This window comes from Ornithodoros turicata, chromosome 1, assembly GCF_037126465.1.
Source record: "Ornithodoros turicata isolate Travis chromosome 1, ASM3712646v1, whole genome shotgun sequence".
NCBI lineage: Eukaryota > Metazoa > Arthropoda > Arachnida > Ixodida > Argasidae > Ornithodoros > Ornithodoros turicata.
The window spans coordinates 223657271-223677133 of record NC_088201.1 but is presented as its reverse complement, the minus strand read 5'-3'; the positions used below and the strand labels follow the sequence as shown (position 1 = coordinate 223677133).

The following is a 19863-nucleotide window of genomic DNA, read 5'->3' as shown; positions in this document are numbered from 1 at the left end:
ACATGCAAATCAGGTTCAAGTTACGAATGAGCCACTCACTGGTCGGCTTCCGGCTGGAGTCAGTAGGATATTTACGAAGAGAAAATTTCGTCGACTGTGCCACCCATTTCAGAATTATTAATTCGGGGGGGCGGGTTCATGAAACACCCGTTACGTATGATTTTTCTTCTTTTTTTTTATGCGCGGCGATAGTTTTAGCCACCGACTCGTTGTGGAAAGGTCGGAACATCGCCCTCGCCCGCCTTTGTTCAGCTGTTCCCAGCTGTTCAACATGTTCAAAGTTGATTCATGTTGCAGGTCTCTTCTCGTCTTCTGTTCGGTGTTTTGTTTCGTCGTATAGATTCACGAGTGTCTGCCGCATCTTCAACTTAACAACCGTTCCCTTTCACATGTCCACTTTTTTTCTTTTTTTTTTTCAGTGATTCAAGCTTATGTCCCAATCACTACGTTCGTGTCTTCCATCGTGTGTCATATCACGCTTCCACGCATAACTTCCCAGGGTACTGTCACGATCTTCCTTAGACCTTCGGAGCTTCTTTATGCATGCAATGAATAACATTATTTGTCGAAGGAACTGAAACTGCAAATGGGCGACGCTCATCGTGATGTTCTTACCCTAACATTTCCCCAGAGCTTCGATGGAACAGTACCTTTGTATGTCAAACGAAAACCACGCTATACGCAAGGGAAGAAAAGCCAGGTAGACGCATCATTACACCTGCAGTTCCTGGTAAACACCTTTGCATAGAAATGTCTTCGTGACACCTATGTGGCCTTCCTTCCAAGAAGCGGAAACGATGTTCAGCGGTTCATACTTGTACTTGCGAAATATGGTATAAGAGGTTGCAAGATTGGCCGTACAGTCATTCAAGCTGCTACTACGAGTGACCTAGCCTCCATCACACGCCGTGTAAGCTTCTCGTGGTAACCTTTCGTTTTATTGCACTATGCAACCCTAGACCCTGTTCAAGGGGCAGCAATGTCGGTCTATATATCTTGTTACTGTTTTCGTGAGCTGAGGGTGCGCCCTGTTGTGCCCCGTTACCCTAGGTGATGTACTTCGCGACGTGGGCTATGGTAACGCCAGCTAGATGTAGAAAGCCTGACCCCAGCGTGACGTAGTCATTAACTGTTCGCAGACGACAACCTTGCCCTAGGCGACCGTTGCTACGGAAACGGAATACCATCATTCGCATGGGCCTGTCACCGATTGAAACGGAAATTCTGTAGTTTGAAATTGGTTGTCACGGTTGGGCGACATCAGGGCTTTCTATATCCAGCGTACGAAGAAGTTTGAAGAGGTATTAAGCAGGCCTCCTGTATCTAAGTGGAGTTTGTCGTCTCCGGTGAAAGTAGACGAGCTAGTCTTGCGTGAGAAGGGCACAGTTAGCGTCAAGGAAAAAGCTAGAAATGTCGATATTCCATCACTGCGTTCGCGCGAATTAGATCGAAAATAGCAATCTCTATGTTTTCCGCAGCAACCTAGCACTACTTATCAAGGAAACGTTTATTTACGCTTTACAGTTGGTTTACGAACCCTTATAGCTTCCGTCATCTTACCGACCAGCCTAGTCGTCGCATTACTGATACATGCATTCCCCTCTTTCCCAAATCGCGAAGGCTCCCCAAATCTCGACATACATAACTGCTTGAAATATACCCTGTATCTTGGTAGTGCTAAAGAGTAAGTGATATCCGGGTGGCTCCCACGTGCTCGTAAAGCGTAGCCATGTTTGGCGGGCGATCATTCCAACAGTGCTCCCGTAATATCGTGCTTACAAATCGATCTGTTTGCCATAAATGAGAGTGTTCACGCTATAATGACATTTCATAAACACTCTTGGTTGAACGGTGCACGGGCTGTGGGTCCTTGTGTTTCATATCACACATCTGATTACGACATACATGTTCCCGACGTACTTGTCTCCCCCCCCCCCCATCCCCAACGGGAGACCATTTTGCACACAACGTCGCCAATCGACAGAAACCATCTGTGATACTTGAGCGTCGTCTGCTGGCATGGAGGAAACAATGCTTGAGGACGACACTCAAGTATCAAGGTTGGTCCTCACTGGTGCGTTTTCACGTACAGGCATCCGTTCCACTGGCACGCATCCTGAGCGCCCAACGCACATCAATGCGTTGACATGTTCTCACTGCCACGGACCTACGTCCGTCGGTTGACACATGAGATCGACGAAGCGCACCAACGTTGATTCAGTGCATGCGCATACAGCACAGACGAAAGCACTACGATTGAACAACGTTTTTTAGAAGTGTTTTGTTGCCGTGCTGTGGTGCATCGATATAGAAAATCCGGAAACGGTGGCACTCAGCGACGCTTTCGCTAGATTTCTTGTGGACCAGTATTCCTCGGCGGCGCTACTCTTGCAGCAGAAATTGAAGGCGACAAGAACACACGTTCTCACGCTGCACTGCCTTTTAATAATCTAGCCTCGTCTTGTCACCCCTATTTCGCTGCAAAGCGTTTATTGCACTGCAACGCCCATGGCAGCACCAAATACACAAAACCACACGAAGCTGCTTCGTCAGCCGCCATTGCTGTTTACCTACACCGTACAAACTGCGCATGCGTCAGTTTCGCACCTCTGATCGGTCTCCTTGCTGCGTCGAACGCGCTGCTGTGCGGACTCTTGTACGTCCGTGCGTGCGAGCTCTCGGTTAGCTCGTTGTCATGGCAACTGACGGATACAGGCCAACGGAACGGATGCCTGTGCGTCAAAACGCATCAGTCAGGACCAAGCTTCACAGATGATCTCTCCGCGTTCGGTTCCGTGAAACACAGCCACCCGTCGGAGGCGACAATGCTTCAGCTCACTCCTGCGCGACACCGCCGATAGGCGGCAGCTAGAGCAAGGGCAGGAGATTTCAGACAAGTACGTCGCAAGTAGTACATATGTCGTCTGTCTATCTATCTATCTATCTAAAACTGAGAGGTGGTTGGAGCTATTTGGTAGTCATTGGTGGTACCTGCGGCTCCACTCTAGCGTCCTCCACTCCAGCTCCTGTCGTCTACGTTGTTCCCTGCGCGTATCTGCTGCGCTGACAATACCATCTGTTGTGACTGTCTTCTTACAGAAGAAGCTGAACATGAAGTTCCTTTGCCTGGCCTTGCTTCTCGTCATCGTCACTGTTGTGTCATGTATGTACCTACGAAAGTCATAAGATTGGTCAAACTGGGACTCCGCCACCAAATCACCAGGCTGCGGTATATCCGTAACCTTTGGGATGTTAGGAGCATGTGTAAGAAATATATCGTGCCAAACCTGCGCAGATTTTATCCAAACAAATTTATTACCAAGCGAGCGCTCCGCCTCTGTGAAACGAGAGGGCGGTGAAAGCAACACGCTGCTGACATCATCAGTCATCCGGCAAGGGAAAATGCAGGTTTCGAACATGGAGGAAGGAAACAGAAGGAGCGGCCCTCCACAGTGTTCCATCGGAAAGAGCGTAGCCGGCTTCGCATTGCATTCTGGGATGCTCCTGTCTACCACGTGACCGCTCACGTGACCCCTCCAGACAGGGCGGCACCACCAGAGCAGACGACGCGAGCTGTAGTCGTGTCATAGTTGAGATGGCAGGATTACGTTGAACGCGTGTTTGTACTTTATTTCTGTATGTTCGAATGTTTACTGTTCTATTAGAAGACAAGTCACGGTGTGCAGAACACAAAAGTAATACGCGGGACCGGAAACATCACGTGTGGCAACGGTGACTTCCAACGTATGTACGCTTCTTGATTAAGCGGTAAAGAATGCCGTACTCAGAACACTATTAGATTTCTACAACAACAAATGATATGAACTGAATCTGCGGCGCAGTATCAGGTCCCAAACGAACAATTCAAGATGACTTGAGCAGACACAGGCGACTAAAACAACTTACCGTGTGCTTACGAACAAAATGTGTTCCCGTGACAGTGCTGCTTTCAGATCAACGAGAGCCGCAGCCGGGACAGGAACACATTACTATACGTCGTTTCTACAATGGCGCTCACATTTTTGCAATAAATTACCTTCGGAAAGCAAAATCACACGGAGAGCAGCGCGAGAAACAAAGCCTTACAAAACCGAAACTTTAGATGTATCACGTGGTAGACAAGAGGTAATAGGGATTTTGACTCGAGCGACCGCTAGAGAGTGGCTACGCTAGTCTGGGGCGAAGAGCCGCTCCTTGTGTTTGCTTCCTCCATGGTTTCGAAGCAGACGAAAATGCTGGGTGACGTCACCATATCCTCCTCCGGATATCAACCGCAGTAGTACGGAGCTGTGTTTTCCGGTCTTCGCTTTTCGGTTTCGGTTTGCAATTGTCCTCATTTACGAATTAATTACTCGCGCAAAATGCATGTTGTGTTCCGTGTTGAGGGCGTGGTTCGTGTTCGGTATGATGCTCACCATTTTTTTTTCGAATATTTGTGAAGTCTTCTTTTAAAGCAACTAGAGCTATGTTAAACCTGATAAACCTGATACTAGAGTAGAACTTATAAGTATATTCTTGTTACGTTTAACTCTGAAAATAAGTTTGTCAAAAGCAACTATTTCTCAGGGGAATTCTGCACAAACGTTTCAAACACCATAAGTGCTTCTGGTGGCTACCTATAGAGAGAAGAAAGTGGCATCACCAATCCCGTTCACATGTCGAAGACGACAATGCACTACAGTGATAAGAATAGTTCCTGAAGCGGAGAAAGAGATGTCTGAAATATAAAGTTTAAAAAAAGCGCTTCTTGAGACATCTGCAAACTCCACAGACACAGGTACTCTAAACTTCTTCAAGTACACAACAGACAAAAAGAGCTTGTTGGTTAAAAGTAAACATACTCAACGACCGCTATGTACTCTGAGAAAAAAACATTCGCTAGAAAGGTAGCTTTAACCTACCCTTTCTTTGTGAAAAGAAAATGATCCAAAAGCCGGTGTTCATCACGAGTATAAGAAGGGTATACACCGACTTGACAAAACAACACAAAACAATTTAATTCAGACGTTTCGTCCCACCCATACGGCAGACATCATCAGTGTCCGTCAAGGGCAGAGTGAGGAATGCACCAAACCAGTCGTCTCATTTAAGGTCAGCGTAGATCTCGGAAAATGGGCCGCGGTTGACCAAATAACCTTCAAACCGCATATTAGACTCCGGGACCTCCTGTCCCCACCAAAGGATCCCATTGATCCGGATTTCCAAAGTGGAGTTGTCTACAAAGTGAAATGCAATGATTGTGACGTCAGTTACCCAAGCAGCACACAATATTTGGCCCATATTGGCTGGTCATTGGCGATACAGGTCCAATATAGGGCTCGTTTCGCCAAGATTTCCCCCATATCTGCTGAAACTGGGCAATATGGGCCCCATATTGCCCAGTTTGAGCCAATATTGGGAAAATCCTGAGAGTATGGGCACCATATTGCCCGTGTATACCCCATATTGACTGAAAATGCAGAAAATGGTACGTATTCGTGTTGCACAAATGAACAAGCAGCATGGCAAGATTGGACGTTGAAGTGCGTGAAATGCCCAATTCAGTACGTCGTTACATCCAACAACTTCCCGCAGATGATACACATTGTTCGAAACAGTCAACATACGTGGCAATCCCATTGTAACGTTCACTAGAACTCGACAACTCAACTTTCCACGTTCTGGAAGCAGCGGCCATCTTGCTTCGCGATGCCAATGCCAATCGGTCGAGCCGACTGAGAGCGAGCGGGTCGTTTGAGAGAAATCACGGGTCCTACATCTAATGCGCATGCGCGACAGTCGGATCGGACGTTTCATACAAGCTAAAATGTCGCTGGTTCCTGTAATGATAACGTGCGGCAGGCAAGTAAGGAACACAATGTTTGATAGAAAGGGATGGCTCCTCTATAAAGTTAGGTGCTTTCAAGTTGATGCAAGCAGTGGGAGTTGCTCTGGCGTATGTCCGTCACCGTCACGAAAGTGTTTCGCTCTTTTGTACTCTCGGAGCGGGTTGGACATTTTTGGTTCATAGAATATTGAGATCCCAATGAAGGCTTTTGAGGCATCTGTGGCATTCTCAGTTCCGTGGAACTGCTTGTGTCCTTCAGCAAGACGGGCGTACCACCCGTTCTTCGTTTGTTTTTGTTTTTTTATTGTATGGAACATGGATCAATGAGATCTGTAGAAATCAACAAGGAAAAAGAAGAGAGAAGTAATATCAGCGGTGGATATTAAGCCGGATAATGCTTTATTATTACACGGAGTCCCCGTTGCCGTTATCACAGAAATATTGGCAATATTGATCCCATTCCCATATGGGTCTAATGTTGGACCAATATTGGCGTGTTGCTTGGGTACATAGGTGAAACCGGCCGGAAACGGGGCACTCGACTCAAGGAGCACAAACGCGAAGTAGAAAGAGCCACAAACGCAACAAGGTCAAAGACAGAACTGTCTGATGATTGTTGAACTACCGGGCACACCTTCGACTAGATGAATGCGCTTACTTTGGGTTGCGAACAAAGGTGGGACCCCTGCAGATTCTTGGAGTCTTGGCACGTTCGGAAAGGTACGACTGTATGCAATGTCAACCATGGCCCACTTGCCGTGGTCTACGCTGACCTTAACGAGACGTCTGGTTGTGGTATTCCTCACTCTGCTCTTGGCGGGTTACGATGATGTCTCCCGTATGGGTGGGACAAAACGTCTGAATTAAATTGTTTGTGTTGTTTTATGAAGTCGGTGTATACCCTTTCATTTTCTTATTTCTGCTACACCATTATCCCTTATTGACCTCCTATTGCTCCACCAATGAACTCTTTATTGCTTCAGAAGGTTGCTCAGTCTTCCTTTTGTTGTGATTTAGTTTTTGATACACTGTTAGCGCCGTGAAGCAACTGTGAAGAGATGAGAGCAGAAAGGAGTGGGAGACAGGGGGGGGGGGGGTTAGTGTACGTTGGACAACAGTGGGCCCCTCAGCATGGCAATCAACTAAAACAAAGTTAGTTTCTCAGATGTACTGGTCCCACCCGTGTGACGATCTGATTGAATTCAAACTTCCAGTATTGTACTCCTGTTTTCTGCAGATCGCCATGGTGACGCAGTCTAAAATATCTCCGCCCAAAACCGCTGTTCGCAGCGTCACAAAATATAATCCAGTCATATATGGTCCTAGAAAGGCTCACACACACACACACACACACACACACACACACACACAAGTGAACAGAAGGAAAAATTATTACTTTTAGACTCTTTCCCCGGGAGCTCGTCCGTGACGTCATCTCCTGCATCCAATAGTGAGGACCGTGCTTTCTTCAAATGGGGGGCGGTAGCATTTCTTGAACGCGCTTTCGGGAACTCCGCGAAGCCGCGTCGCGTCATATTTGATGGAGAGGGGCGTCTGACAGAGTTCCTCTCCCCCTCCTACTTGGCGGCACCACGGCTTCGAAGTATCGAAGAAACTGGAGTGGGGGCACTCGCTCTGTCACCGCACATCGTGCCAAGTGAAATGTCGTCTACGGTCGTCCGGGAACACGGATGCCGCGGCGTCGCACTGTATGCTGCGTGCGGAAGAGTACTCGCGCACGCATACAGTACGCACATGAGCCGTCATCGCTTCATGCGGACGCAATGATCAAAAGCGAGGAACGTAACAAAGCGTGGCGCCATTAGACTCGCCAGACTTTAACAGGGAGTGAACGCCACTGCAGGCGACACCCGTGTTTTGGCACCGGCCCCATCGCAATCTGTGGTCGGTTTTGCCGTTACGCCGGACGCAAATCATGCACGGTGGCTACGCGGGCACTGTCCATCGCCTGCTGCAATGGTATCGCATGTCGTACTAGTTTGACAGTGTGCCAGAGAGTACAACGATTATTTTTTTATGTGTCAGCATTAGAACCCCCAAGTTCGAAAATCGTGACCGTCTGATGGATGTGTGAAGCCTCGGAAGAAACCTATCCCCTCCCTTCTTCCTCCTGTACCCGCGTGCTGCGCATGCGCACTGGTAGAGGGAAGACCTCTCTCTCTCTCTCTCTCCGGCAGCGCGGTGAAGGGGCAACTCGAGGAAGAAGGCTTGCGCCGCTGTTGTAACTGTGTGGTTAGTGGTAGTTAGTAACAGTTAGTTATAGTTAGAGGTGGAGAGGGGTGGATAGTGATAATTACATTGACCGTCTTGCAATTTTTTTCTTTGCTCTTTCGGTTTTATATTGCGCTGTCCGTCCCGCGTATGACCGCCGTTCGCCTTGCTTCCTGGCCAAGAAAATGATTCAGTTCAGCCAATAAAAAGTTGTCAATGATCTGAGGTCACAACACGCAAGATGGAAGAGTTTACTGCGGTTAAGCGCAATAACACGATTAGCTTGAGGGATAGCAAGCAAATTCAAACATCGTGTCGTGTTTTCCTCTCCGTATCCCTGTTTAAGGTGCCTATTTCAGTGCTGATGTTCACATGCTTAACGCCAGTGTTTCAGTTTAATGGGTGTCGTAGGGCCGAAGTCACACTGGTTATACATTATACATTATACACCAACATCCCGTCATACATGTATGACGAACGTGTATAACAAACATCCATTAAACATGTATGATCATACAGTGCTGGTCACACTGCTTAAACACCGGCAAAACATGTTTTAAAACACGTGTTTATAACCAGTGTGACCGTGCCGTCATACAAGCAAGCGCTCTGACTATGTTTGACAACATGTTGTCAAACACACGACGATGTATTCGGGCACTGCCGAAAAACGGTGATGGACAAGTTGTATAAACGGGCGTATTCGCCACGACAGTTTTCGTTCGCACGAGTCAACGACATCGTGATGCGCGTGAGTTATTTTGCACGAGTAAGTTGTAAGTCAGTGTTCGCGACATTGTGTTGCACGTACGTTCAAAATAGCGACCTCTTTGCCTGCGCACATGGAGCATCAAACAATCGAAAATCAGCCAGTGCAGCCCCGTCTTCGTCGTCTTCGTACATTTTGAATATTGCGATGTCCGCGAATGGAAGTTATATAAACTCCTGGGTTGGTTACTGTGACTCCAACGAGGAAGACACATAATAAAGATATCGAGCTCCCTGGGTTACGTGGCGTGCTGTATTCTGTGGTGACGCACAGAGGAAACGGTTGGCGATATGTGCTTGCGCAGGAAACGCGCGGCGTAGTAACGATCGCTTAAGTTGTGCGGGCGCTAACCAAAGGAATAATAATAATGACAAGAACGGGATGAGTAGGTAAGGGACTCAGTAAGGGTTTAAAGGGACACACATGCATATATCTAGCTAGAGAGGCGTCCTCGTACTAACTAATAAATAAATAAATTAAACAGACAGGGTCGGGATGAGAAAGACGGCTTAATTCCGCGCTCTCGCGGTTGTCGAGCGGATGACGATACCAATGAGAATGCAGAGGATGAAGACGATGCGCTACAGTTTCGACGAATTACTTGAACTGTTTGAAATTGCTTGAACTGTCCGCTGCACTGACACTGACGGGTGCCATACATCAGTGTTCAAGCCACTCCCACCGTAGTTGTATGACCAGTGCGACCGATGTTTGAACGACACATGTTCGAGGCGATGTATAATCCTACAAGCGTTTGAATCGAACGATGTTGTCAGACAAGAATTGTATGTCCAGTGTGACCGAGCATTATACATACGCCATACATGTTTGAAGACATGTTGTCATACATGTTTGGAGCACGTGTATAACCAGTGTGACTCCGGCCTAATCTTCTTCCTTCGCTTTCTAACAGGCGTCCCTGCCCCCAACGTCCACGGTCTGCTCCCCGAACCCTATATGTAAGTTCTTTTTTTTTGTTTTTCATTCGGCGCTGCAAGGCACAAATGTTCGCTTTCTAATCATTATACGAGTGATTGATATTCACGAGCCAGAGTGATGGTGATGGTGATGTGATAAATGGGGATGCAAGTTTCGACGAAGTCGCACCAGGGTGTTGTTTGCATTTTACTTGGCCCAAAGAAAAAGATCCTGGTTTATGCTAACTGCACCGGAATGAAGTTTGTGTTGCTCGCAAGGGTAATAAAGAGGCTGTGACAGCTGGAGAACAAATACTCTCGCACCTATGATACCACACACGGTGCAAACGTGGAAGGGGTATCTGAATAATTTCTGTGGTAAGACGTTCGAACAGCTTTTCTTTATTTCCTGATTGTAACTTTGAGAGCATACCAGCAGGCCACACAAAAGTCCCCAGGCTTCCTAATCTTCATCATGCGGCAGTGATTCAACGACGTCGTGAATGAGGAAATAAGAGACAACAATTTCTCAGACACAGTTATTTCCTCCCAATCTCGGGTCCTCACGTCGTCAGTATGAACCAGCTATCACACTAAACCTTTTTACACCTAAGTGAGTGTAAGAGGGGTGTATGTTGCAATATACACCCAGATCACACTCATATTACACCCGTTCTATGCTGACCCTCTCATAGATGGGTGTGAATTGGGTGCACATCTACATTGGTGTGTTAAGGGTGTAATATGGGTGCAAGGGTTTAAGTGCGTTTTGCATAATTGTAAAATGCTTAAAATTGTCATGGAATATGAATGGGTATATGTATAATGGGAATATGTACACTGGGTCTTAATTTTCCGTCATTCCAAAATAAGTAAGAAACACAAACGTTATCTTGATGGTGAGTTTATACACGAAGCAATTCCTCAATTCGGGTTTTTGTGTGTGCATACTCAAGTTAAACTTAGACATCTCACCCTTGGTTTTGACTGGAATGCAAGCAGGGCTATCGAATTTGCAGACGCTCGCAAGACAGGCAATGTGTATACTGCCCGTTTTGCTCTTAGAAAGGACATGCTTTTCTATGTGATTTTTTGGTTCGTCATCCCATTTATGTAGTGTTTCAAATTTTCTTGAAACTTAAGCGCGTATATCCTTATCCGTATATCAGATCGTATATTCGTCCAATATAGCACCAGTTCGTACGCCCTTTCACTATTATCGAAGTGATTGTGTGCGCTCGGTGAGATACGTTTGCAACTTAGCTTATGTAAGGTAGAAAATGTGAATGTTGCTGTTCTTATGTCACATTAAAGCAGCTGTCCAAAGATGAGTAATAGTTTATTCATCTGTTTCAGCTTCCTTCAAGGCTACAACCATTCTGGTACGTAACTAGACAAACACATACGGGGTTTTCGATGATAGGGTACGGTATTCTTTTCACTCGAAAAGAAAAGCGAAAAACACGTCGCTGGTAGGGCAGCCGTTGCAATTTTCGTTAAAAAAATTTAGGTCCAGGATGTGACTCGGTAAATTATCAAAAGAAATTGAAGACCTTACTCTCTCGCACGATGTGAATACCGTATTCCGTCATTCATTTTTTTTTTTTTTTGAGGTGTCCGGACGTCCTTGATTCTTCGAAATTAACTCTAGAAGGTACGACTAAGTACCCAAAGCTGCAAGGCAAATCATCAACAATGCCCGGAATTATGCTTCAAAAAATTCATCAATACAACTTAGAAACAAATCACGATCGCTTGAACAACATGGGGTAACATTTACGGGTAAACCAATCACGACGGTGCTTTGGGAGTCCTAGCTACGCAGAAGGCCCACTGGGAAGCCTATGTTTGAGATCGTCTTCGGGGATTGGCTGACGTCATGACTTTGTATGTCCACGCGTGAAGGAGGCCTTCTGTGTAGGTGGCGTTGGCCCAACTGCAGGACGGGAACAATACGCTATGAGAGTAGACCAGACTTTCGCGCAGCCACTCAGATTTTCCCTTTCCCTTTGTGCATGTAGAACGGTCTCATTGGATCGCTCTCAAATAAAGAACCGACCGGGAGGTACCCGGGTTCGAATCCTGGTTTTTCGTAGGTGACGCTGTGAAACATATGCCGGCACAGTTCCCTTAGAAGTCGGCCCAGGACGCACCCGATTCCCCCCGAGCGTTAATCGTGACGTTGCCCACGTCTTCGAAGCCGAAGAGGGCGAGCTCTTTCACAAGCACCCCCTCCCTCTCACGTTGCTTCATCTTTTTCACATAGTCTTGTGTCCCATCTGCGAATGCCCCCTTATTGCTGCTTTCTGTGTGGGCAGACTTTCCTCTCAGAATGGTAGCATGTGGCTCGGGGGGGGGGGGGGGGGGCTGGTGTCCTAAGACCAGACCTCACTTCAGACCTTCCTTAAAGCCAGACCTCGCTTAAAATGTTTGAACAAAGCACATGGAAACTCCCAGGCAACATTGGCAGTACCAGCATGGGGACCGGTATCACTTGCTCAGGAGTTTCAAAAGTTGTTTGCTTCACCTTTTCGGGTCTGCACAGGGTGGCTTTCAGAGTGTGCCACGGAACTCTGCGCTGTGGAAAAGTAACAGCACTTAATTACCCGCTTCAGAGCGTTTCAGAGCGCAGAGGGACTGTCTCATAAGAAACGGACACCACTTCGGTGCCGACACCACATGTTCGGCATCGGCTCACAATCTGACTGCAAATGAACCTTTTTCACACCCGCGTCCCATCCTAGCGGATGTCCGGCGACACACGATCGGCGCGCGCCAAAGCACAGCCGCCACCATATTGGCGCCATCTATTGAATATGTAGGGAACCTTCTCCGGCGCCGTCAGGGTTACAGAGCATGCGCAGAAGCGTTGTGAAAAAGGTCCGTTGTTTTGTCCGGAAAGTGCATCGATATTAATAAGCGAGTTTGAAACATTGAACGCTTACGGAATCTTTTGGTTGATTTCCGTTACCGCCTCCGTTACTGGCCGCATCTGTTTCTGGTTCGGTCTCCGATACTATTGTCGGTTTCGTTATGTTTCGTACAGACTTCCCCCTCCCACCTGGTTTGTCGTGTGCCTTCCTGATTTCTTTTTTGAGACATTGAGACCGTCACAAAATTAATACCTGTACATATATGTTCTGAAATATATTTTGCGAGCTTTAGGGATACGTGCGCACAAAACAGAACATTTATTGAAAAATATAGTACATTGTTTCTTTGAACAGCAACAAAGAACTGGTAAGTACACGAACACGGTTTTCAGGAATGTTGCTCACGCTTGCAACTCACACAAGTCACCGTGAGCGAAAATAACTATGCTTCCTGTGTTTACTGCATTTATTTACTATTTACATTTACTATTACATTTACATTTACTATTTACGTAGTATATATCCCGTTCTGGTAGTTAATTTTAGCTTTTTGTTCGTTTCATTCAGCGTGATTTCCTAAAGTTATCCAAATGATATAAAAGATAGTAATATTTCAAGTCCTGCAGTACCCGAACTATTGCCGGAAATAATGTTCGTTCCCGTTTCTGTCTCACATTATGAGTGTGCGATATCCGTTTCTGCTTCCGTTATCGTTACCGGCTATATTTCCTGTATAACACCGTTTCCATTTCTCTTACCTCTTCCTGGTTTTAAATACTGCTGCTTCCGCAGCTGCAGAGGCTCCGGCGCCGTAACGTCACTTTCTAACAAGAGCAGTGAGAGGGCGGCGCTCAGCGGAGAAAGGCAACGTCACGCCACCACACGCTCCCACGTCCCCGGCATTCCATTTCTCAAGCCGAGCTCTCAGTGGTGGTGGTGTAGGAAATGATGCCTTTTTCCAGAGAGGGTTCCAGAGTTGCACCCTCTCAACGTCCGGCGTCTACTCTTGTCATGTAATCCGCTGCATAACGGTCACTTTACGCCACTAGGTCGCGTGGGATACCGTGGTTACCGGTCAATTAGTAATGAAATTATGACAGAACCACCGCGAAAAAAACAAATCGATCCCACGGATGTCCCATGGATGTCTTAACACGGACTTCACCACACGTTGTGGAGCAGGTCTAGCGGGAAAAAAGACGTCCCGCAGACACCGTTTTGTCAGCTTTTCGAACATCCGTGTGACATCCCACGGCAGAACGGGAGAAATATGCGGGATCTGCGCGGAATGGAGCCCATTATACTGTACTTCCTGGACGGACCGCAACGGGACGGGATGCCCGCATGTATTTCGTTCGTCCGCACCTGACTTCCTTGGGACGTCTGCTTGAGGCCGCGACCTAGATGTGCTGTGTGGGAATAATATGGGACAATATGTTTTGTCTGGGTAGTTTCGAAATCGACTGGAACGAATGCGACCGCCCCTTTAAAACCTCATTACACGGTATAGCTATATTTTCCTATTTCGTCACAGCGATCAACCTCCCTGAAGAATTCTGAAGATAGCCGGAAGATTTGTGTCCATGGAGAACATTGCGCGCTTCCAAGAATTCTAGAAAGAACCCGCAAATGTTCACAGTTTCGGATTCTTCAAGAATAGGTGGTGTCAGCAAGAACTCTGTCGCCCTGTCTTTTAGGTACAACACCGTTCCCCGCTCTGTGTGGGAAGATTGCCAACTGCTGTGGCGAAGAGACGAAAATCAACATTCGAGGGGACGCGTGCAGCAGCCAACGTGAACCGACGAATTGCCAGACGTGTGCCGGAATGGCCACGTCATAACACCTTACGTCTCAAAGCTAGAAACCCAATCGATGATATGTCTGCGTGTCGTAGATAAAACAATTCTGCAGGACTCGGAAGAAACAAAATTTTGTCCTTATTGACACTCTGACGCGATAACACCGTGTGCAACCAAACGGCCTTCGTTTAGGTGTACGTTGTTTGGAGCACGTTTGTCTGTACGCAAGGCCCCCTATAACTTCTCGAATCACACCTCGTCCTTTGAATCAACACTTTAAATCCTATTAACGTAATTTGTGTTTTTCCTCTATTGTAACTGTATGCAATTCAAAAATTATACCGGGGACCGCGATGTAGGACAACTATAAAACATTGCAAGCTTGCTGCGCTCCCGTAGCAGCAACCCGTCTCATTTTAAATATTGATGTATCTTAGTTGTAATGTCCTGAATGCAGGGTAGGATGGTTGATGTTTGCAACGGTTCAGCCACTTCTGTAATAGTTGCGATGCTTATTATGAGCACAGGGGCCATGTTTTCTTAACTTGTTCCCAGAGCACTTTTGAAGAAAAAAACATTTGTTGTACACGAATCGACAATATTCAAGTGCGTAACCGATTTTCATTACTATATCATAGTTAACATTACGAGTTATTATTATCCTTATTATCATTTTTATTACCTTAAGACATCGTAAGATAGGGTGTGCGTGAAAGCTGACGACATTCTTAAAAGTGCCAAAATGAAATTGTAGAACAGAAGCACACACCAGCCGTACTACAATAGAGCGAGCTTTAATGACAGATGATGGTTGCGGGAACGAATAACGAAACCTCAGGCGAATCTACAGCGAAAACGCTGCGAACTTCGCTCAGCGCCGGAAGCCCTGCGTGAGGCGTCAAAAATGTGAGCGTCTGCCGCCGCCAGATATTTTCGCCCAGCGTCCGCGGTGGTGGTGGTGGTGGTGGTGGTGATAGGGCTTGCCGTCCGCGGTTCCGGAAGCGTCAACTGCAGATGAACCAATCAAAGTGCTCTTTCACTACTAATCTACGCCAGATCGCCTTCACGTGGTTCTTCTGCTCTCGTGAATCATCGTCATCGTACTCTTCGTGCAACTGGTTGCTGTCGTCTGCTCGCTGTTTCACCAACTGCAATCGTTAGAACTTGATGCATTCTCTGCCAAGAAACATGTTTTCCTTTCGCAGTAGTGAATATTCCTTTCGGTACGTTACTGGGCGCATCTTTACAGACAGTTGTTGGATTTAGTTGCAAAATGTGTGACATTAAATCCACTGTTTCTTGCAACTGATTTCACAAAGCTTTCACCTGATACCCTGGCAACAGTGACATCACAGCATGACTTCCTGACGCCGTCCGCTGGTTTTTCGCTCCATGCAGCTGGTGGCGGCGAAGAACTGGCGGCGGAACGCGCATGGCAGTCTGCCTCGCGAACTTCGTTCCAAAAAATTCGCTCCATGGAGGTTGCCCTTAAGGTGCAGCTGGTATGTAGGAGGTCGCTACAATATCAAACACATTTCCTGCACCAAAAGGAAGGCACATGCCAGAGGCTGCAACACAGACGACCTGCCTGCACCCCTACGTCATTGATTACGCAGCACAGCCGCGCAAAGCGTACTTGTGGACACTATCAACTTCATCAGCCTATCAGCCGACGCGCGTTTTTCCACCTTTCTACCCACCAGTGATGGCCAGTAGTTAACTACATGTAGTTAAACTACAAGTTAAACTGCCTGATTGTAGTTAAAAAGTAATTATCAACTACTTGCAAAAATGTAGTGGCAACTACTAGTTAAACTACTATTTCGAGTAGTTAACTCCAGTAGCTAAGTGACTGCAGGTGCCAACTACTTCCGATTTTGCCGCAAGCTTTACGGCACGATTGTGCTTCCGACCATTACCTCGAGCTACTTGTTTGATGAAAACAGACATGTAGAGCAATTGTGTCGTGCATGTGTACTAAATCTTCACTTTTATCGCTGTTGGTGAATCATATTTAGGTGTCCAAGAATACTATAGAATGGGATTGGTGTTGATGAACAGCACTAAGTAGTTATAAATGTAATTGAAATACATTGCAGTAGTTAGTTTTAACTACCTCCCCTCAAAAGTAGTTGAACTACTAGTTAAACTACTTCATTGCGAAGTAGTTAGTACTTATAGTTAAGCTACTGTAGGAGTAGTTTGTGGCCATCACTGCTGCCCACCACAGCAAAATATAACCTCTTGTAAAAGTTATAACTGGCTCCAGTCAGACGGGCTAATTTAGTATCACTTTCAGCGAGTGGCACTTGCACTTAATGTCATTCCTATGCTGTCACACAACATCTTTTAGTGACACTTTGCAGAAAGTGCACTAACGATTTACTGAGTTCCCCAAACTCACTTCACTTGTCTTCGGCGGACAAAGTGTGTAGCCTCGATAGCAGGCTTTGTGGCACAGGTAAAGATACTGAGGAAACGCGATGGGTCCGGACACCACAATATTTTTAAACAATTATTTTCCACAGCGTGTTTATTTCGTTTAAGTACAGTGTGAGATGGTGCCAAAAAAACATGTCATTACTCTCGTTAACAGCCTGTGACAACTTCGTGCTCTCAACAATCCAGCGGCGGCAATTTTGGTTGTGTCACAAGTGTTTCTAAATTTAAAACAAACAATCATTCTGAGGAAGGTACAATGGCGCACGCCTGGAAATTTTGCCGCCGTTTATTCTTATTTATCGTAATTGCCATCACTACATAAGTGACCCCTACTTAAGCCGTGTAGCAAGTACGTAGTGAAAGTGACATTCCCTGGTTGGAGTGCACTCCACGAAAATGACATAAAATCATCCAGTGTGACTGGGGTATAAGCATCCTCTTGCACTTCGATTTCAACGAGGATTGAGATAACAGCCGCAGAGCTTAGCGTGGTTTTAAACATTGACGTTACGTTGCAGGAGCGGCCCGGTCACAGGAGTTGCAACAGCGACTCGCTGGTGGCTTTACCCTCCGGATCTGCCAGGCTCTTGGAATATGTCCTAAATGAACTGAATAAAGAACAGTTGTCCCCTGCCATGCAACCTCTTGTCTTTTCTGCCGAGTCGAGCACTGTAAGAGAAATTGTTTCATTTTCTGCGATAGTTCAAACCCTCCATTTGAACCTCTCCAGGTGTAGAGCGGTGCAACTCCACAGTGGAACCACAGTTCTCCGCATTCATTGTAAAATTTACCCGTGAATGGTTGTTCCCGTATTGGTATATGATTTCTGCTTTATGTGCACTGACACACTGACCTCCTCAGGTTATCCGGGAAATGTCCCTCAGGGACGAAGGACAGGAATTGTATCCCTAGGACGACCCCGAGAGATCCCCAGTTTGTCAGAAAAGTTAAAATGAGACTCCTCATATCATCCTCAGAACTTCTCTGATAAAACCCCCAAGGGCGTTGCTAGTATGTTGTCCCAATGCGTTGTCCCAAATTTTTAACCCTCTTAGAGTAGCGATGAGTAGAATCAGTTGAACCCCTCCGTTTGTACCCCAGGTGTAGAATGGTCCTACTCCACAGTGGGACCGCTGTATCCCCAGTCATTTAAAAATTCTACCCGTGTTCCTCTAATGGTATACTATTCCCAAGAACACAATGACCTCCTGTGTACGTACGTGTTGGTATATGTACTTGCTGGCTTGTACTGCGGCCTCCACAGGTGGTGCCTCGCCGAGGCACACTGTTAGTCGACCAAAGATCTTGTCACTTCCCTGCGTCGGGCACATGAGCTCCAACTACAGCGAAACAATTGTCCTCTGCTGGGAGTGCACTACCAAATTACAAACATATGCTCAGCGTGCAGCTAGGGACCTTCGTCTATTTTTAATTTGTATGTGTACTTGCTGGCTTGCACTGCGGCCTCCACAGGTGCGCCGTCACCGTGGAACACTGGTGCTACGCCGAGGCACACTGTTAGCGTCGACCAAAGATCTTGTCACTTCCTTGCGTCGGGCACAAGAGCTCCAACTACAGCGAGACAACTGTCCTCTGCTTGGAGTGCACTACCAAATTACAAACATATGCTCAACGTGCAGCTACAGCACTTCGTCTATTTTTGTTTTGTATATGTACTTGCTGGCTTGTACTGCGGCCTCCACAGGTGGCGCCGTCACCGTTGAGCACTGGTGCCTCGCCGAGGCACACTTTTAAGGTTTGACCAAAGACCTTGTCACTTCCCTGCGTCGGGCACAAGAGCTCCAACTACAGCGAGAAACTGTCTTCTGCTGGGAGTGCACTACCAAATTACAAACATATGCTCAACGTGCAGCTACAGCACTTCGTCTATTTTTGTTTTGTATATGTACTTGCTGGCTTGTACTGCGGCCTCCACAGGTGGCGCCGTCACCGTTGAGCACTGGAGCCTCGCCGAGGCACACTTTTAAGGTTTGACCAAAGACCTTGTCACTTCCCTGCGTCGGGCACAAGAGCTCCAACTACAGCGAGACAACTGTCTTCTGCTGGGAGTGCACTACCAAATTACAAACACATGCTCAACGTGCAGCTACAGCACTTCGTCTATTTTTGTTTTGTATATGTACTTGCTGGCTTGTACTGCGGCCTCTACAGGTGGCGCCGTCACCGTTGAGCACTGGTGCCTCGCCGAGGCACACTTTTAAGGTTTGACCAAAGACCTTGTCACTTCCCTGCGTCGGGCACAAGAGCTCCAACTACAGCGAGACAACTGTCTTCTGCTGGGAGTGCACTACCAAATTACAAACATATGCTCAACGTGCAGCTACAGCACTTCGTCTATTTTTGTTTTGTATATGTACTTGCTGGCTTGTACTGCGGCCTCCACAGGTGGCGTCGTCACCGTTGAGCACTGGTGCCTCGCCGAGCCACACTTTTAAGGTTTGACCAAAGACCTTGTCACTTCCCTGCGTCGGGCACAAGAGCTCCAACTACAGCGAGACAACTGTCTTCTGCTGGGAGTGCACTACCAAATTACAAACATATGCTCAACGTGCAGCTACAGCACTTCGTCTATTTTTGTTTTGTATATGTACTTGCTGGCTTGTACTGCGGCCTCCACAGGTGGCGCCGTCACCGTTGAGCACTGGTGCCTCGCCGAAGCACACTTTTAAGGTTTGACCAAAGACCTTGTCACTTCCCTGCGTCGGGCACAAGAGCTCCAACTACAGCGAGACAACTGTCTTCTGCTGGGAGTGCACTACCAAATTACAAACACATGCTCAACGTGCAGCTACAGCACTTCGTCTATTTTTGTTTTGTATATGTACTTGCTGGCTTGTACTGCGGCCTCCACAGCTGGCGCCGTCACCGTTGAGCACTGGTGCCTCGCCGAGGCACACTTTTAAGGTTTGACCAAAGACCTTGTCACTTCCCTGCGTCGGGCACAAGAGCTCCAACTACAGCGAGACAACTGTCTTCTGCTGGG

General features: G+C 47.0%; 1 long non-coding RNA gene across 1 annotated transcript; it reads left to right on the top strand.

Annotated features, from left to right (window-relative positions):
- The first annotated feature begins 784 nt into the window (after nt 1–784).
- On the top strand, nt 785–9789 carry LOC135377066 (uncharacterized). The gene is made up of 3 exons (XR_010417998.1): nt 785–910; nt 3100–3163; nt 9742–9789. It is a non-coding gene; the product is annotated as an uncharacterized LOC135377066 (long non-coding RNA).
- The last annotated feature ends 10074 nt before the right edge of the window (nt 9790–19863 follow it).